The sequence below is a fragment of the Erythranthe guttata genome, chromosome 3 (genome assembly GCF_056151865.1).
Source record: "Erythranthe guttata isolate IM_541 chromosome 3, IM_541, whole genome shotgun sequence".
NCBI lineage: Eukaryota > Viridiplantae > Streptophyta > Magnoliopsida > Lamiales > Phrymaceae > Erythranthe > Erythranthe guttata.
In genome coordinates, this window is record NC_142535.1 from 11,890,158 (window position 1) to 11,894,140 (window position 3,983).

Here is a 3,983-nt window from a genome sequence, read left to right on the forward strand (position 1 = left end):
GACGGTTTTCAAAGATAGAATGAGGGGCGGCGACAGGGCTGAGGCGCTGGTCATGCCAGAGCGAAGGAGGGGCGGTTTAGGTGTTGGTCGACATAGAGAAATAGGGGCGGCGCTGGCTATGCTGCCGGAGAGAACGAGGGGCAGCGCTGACGGTGCTACGCGCGTAGAGAAAGAGGGGCTGCTCAGGCGGTGCTCGGTGCTCGGCGGAGAGAACAAGAGGCGGGGCTAGTGGAAGAGATAAGAGATTCTATACAGAGAAAAGAATGGCTGGTGGTGGAAGAAATGAGAAATTGCTGAGGGAGAGAGTGGCTGGTGTGAGGGGAGAGAATGAGAGAGAGAGTGAGTTAGGCTATTAGGGTTTAGAATTCACGTAGGAAGAAATTGGGTTTGGGCTTTTGTTAGTGTGGGCCTAAGGTATTGATGGGCTGATGTAGCATATTTTTTAATAAGAAAAATGTAACTTCAAATTTATAATAATTAATAAATAGTAATAATTTTCGGAAATTTTCGGAATTATTCGGAAATACTTTCGGAAATTTCGGAATTATTTTCGGATCGGAATTCGGAATTTCCAAATATTTTATATACAATTCCGATTCCGATCCGATTTTTTTCGGAAAAATCGGAAATCGGAATTTCGGAAATCGGATCACAAAAAATGGTTCCAAAATCGGAAATATTCGGATCGGAACCGGCGGAAATCGGAAATTTCGTTCCGATTTCCACCCCTATATGGTATGCATGAAGGCGTAATATTTGTTTTTTATGCAGACTTTTCATGTGTGGTCTATAACTCATTTAGCAAAAACATTATTTTTCACCAATTTTTTTATTCGTTCAAAAAATATATATGTATAACATAAATTCTAAAATTAATTAAAGAGTTGTAGGAAATTACTTCAATTTATTCTAGGGTCAGAATTTATTAACAGTGGTGTACTTAAATTAGTCTAGGAATTTTTTCTTTAGAAACCTTCTTTGTGTGATAAATATTTATGGGTTACAAGAAACATACAATCTTCCTCTTGTTTTTAACTCTATTTAACTGTCAGCGTACTCGATATAGAATCATAAGCTTCAACTTTAGAGCGGAACAAAAAATATCATCATGTAGTTTTTCCACCACGGGGTCAAACACTCTTCTATACCGTTGTCAACCTTGGTCTCTTATTCTTTGTATTTTTGGTCGGCCTTGAGCTAGACCCGAGGTCCCTCCACAGGCTGAAAAAAAGGCATTTAGCACTGCCCTAGCCGAAATTACTCTGCCGTTTGCATTAGGCGTAGGTATGTCGTTTGTGCTCAAAGAAAACAATCTCAGAAGAAGTAGTGAGTAATGTTCCATTTCTTATATTTATGGGTGTCGCGCAATCCATAACGGTGTTCCCCGTTTTAGCCCTGATATTAGCTGAGTTGAAGCTGTTGACCACGGACTTGGGGCGAGTCGCCATGTCGGCGACAACTGTTAATGACATGACGGCGTGGATCCTGCTTGCCCTGGCAATTGAGCGGATTTGGTTTCGTGATCGTGAGTCTACGGTTGGTCCCTCCTATTTTCCGGCGTATTCCTTAAAGTGAGCCGGTTGTCACGGATTTATTCACTGAAAAACGAATCATGTAGCTTTAGCTCCTTTTTTCCGCTCGCGATAGCTAAGTCAACCTCTTCAAATGTGTTCAAGAATGCTATGTGATGGAAAACGAACAAATAACTTAATAAGACAAGAGACCTTTGTAGGAAAGTATTTGTATTGCTTGAATGCTTGGAATTTCTTGGACGGTTACAAATGAAGTTCATACTCCTATTTATGCTAGACCACCTCCTCAATGGATGGTGGAGATCAATTTGATCTAAGGGTTAATAGCTGCTCACTAGAACACTCCAAAGAATATTTACAAATATCAACAAATGAGCGTTCTAGGAAGTATTAGAGAATCCTCTGAGAAGCTCTAATAAGTCTATTTACATTTGGCCAACTTGGGCCTAACCATATTTGGGCTATGTCTTGGACTTAACCTTTTCAACCCAACGGACACTTGCAAAGGGTTGGGTAAACACTGGAGGGCCGTGACACGGTGGACGAGATATACACATGTGCCAAGCTAACTATCGTTTTGGCTGCCGGGTTAGTTACCGACAAAATTGGAATCCATGCACTTTTCGGGGCCTCCATACTCGGTGATGTTGTCCCAAAGAAGGGACCATTTGCTGGAGCTCTTATGGAAAAATGGGGGATCTTGTGTCCACTCTGTTTCTTCAGTTATATTTTGTGTCAAGTGGGCTCAAGACCAATATAACCACCATTCAAGGGGCTCAGTGTTGGTGTCTTCTTGTTTTGGTTATAGTTACAACATGTAAAGGTAAGATTGTCGGGACAGTTGTCGTTTTTCGAATGTGCAGGATTCCTTTTGAAGAGGCCATAACTCTTGGTATTCTTATGAACACTAAAGGTTTAGTGGAGCTCATTTTCCTCAACATTGGAAAAGACACAGCGGTAAGCCAAAATTTTTGTATCTGTACATATTTAGCAATTTTTGTACATTCTGTACATATTTATGCATGATCTTGTGAATATTTTTGTAGGTGCTGAATGACCAAACTTTTGCCATTATGGTTTTGATGGATTTGCTTACATCATTTATCACAACGCCCATTGTCAGGGGAATATACAAGCCAATTCAAATGACATCCAGATCAGAATACAAACATATAACTATTGTGAGAAGTCAAACCGACACTTAGCTTAGATTGTTAAATTGTTTTCAGAACACAAGAAACATTCCCCATTTGATTTATCTCATGGAGTCTTCAGGCGACACTGGAGTCAACAGACAATGACTCGATGTGGATGCAAAGCATCTGATAGGGCTTTCCGAAACAACATCTGCAATACTAATGGTTCATAAGGCAAGAAAAAACAGGATGCCATTGTGGAACAAGAATTCCCACCCGAATCAAATAGTCGTCGCCTCCAACAACCGCAATCTTGTCAATGTCAGCCATGCACATCGACATTTGCACTAGTTCGGGAAGAAAGAAGGTGGCTATGAAAATCCTCCCATTCAACAAGCATCAGAGCATCGATCTTCAATTCGAGTTAAACATACGAGCCGAACTGAGGCATGTGAACAAAAGGTTCCTCGAGCACGCTTAGTCTTTGGTTGGCATCTTTATCGACCGCGGCTTCGGTTGAATGTTTAAAGTAGCTGCAAGCAATGTCAACTTCACTGTCACGGTCTTCTTCTTTGGAGGGCACGATGACCGTGAAGATTTTCTCTATGGAGTACGCATGGCCGAGCACCCAAGCATTACTTTGAAGATTGTCCGTTTGGTTGTGGACCGAAGGATGGTTGGAGATTCGGTTCAGTTAGATGTGAATTAGGTAACAAATCGATTGATCGAGTGTTTCTTACGGAATTCAAGGCGATGGATGGTTCAATTCGATACCAAGAGAGTGTGGTGAGCTATGATATGGAAGTAATGGATGCTATACGTAGGTATGGCCGCAATACCAATCTTGTACTTGTAGGAAGAATGCCAAAAGGTCAATTAGCTGCAGCTTGTAACCAGGGTGGTGAGTATCTAGAACTGGGACCAGTGGGCAACTTGTTGATTTCTTCACAATCACAACATCCGTTCTAATGGTGTAACAATTTTGTACCAAACTGACTGAGGTTGCAGCTGATAATTGATTTGAGAGTGAATAATTGACTGAGGTTGCTCAAGTGGACACAATCTACAAAGCATGATTCAATTTTCTCATTAAAAAAGGTTGTTATGTTTTATTTCATGGTTTATTTACATTCTCTTGAGACCTCAATCAATCTATATCTATATTCATATCTATAGTCTTATACTTATTTTTTTATTTTTTTAATCTTTTTTTTACTTATAAAAATATGAATTCTAAGGTGGTTTCTTCCATTTAACATATGTCCAAATAATTTTGAATATGTAAGATTTGAAGAACAATTAGGTAATATTGATT

At 40.1% G+C, this 3,983-nt stretch overlaps 1 pseudogene; it reads left to right on the forward strand.

Annotated features, from left to right (window-relative positions):
- The first annotated feature begins 263 nt into the window (after positions 1–263).
- On the forward strand, positions 264–3,687 carry LOC148771796 (cation/H(+) antiporter 18-like; annotated as a pseudogene).
- The last annotated feature ends 296 nt before the right edge of the window (positions 3,688–3,983 follow it).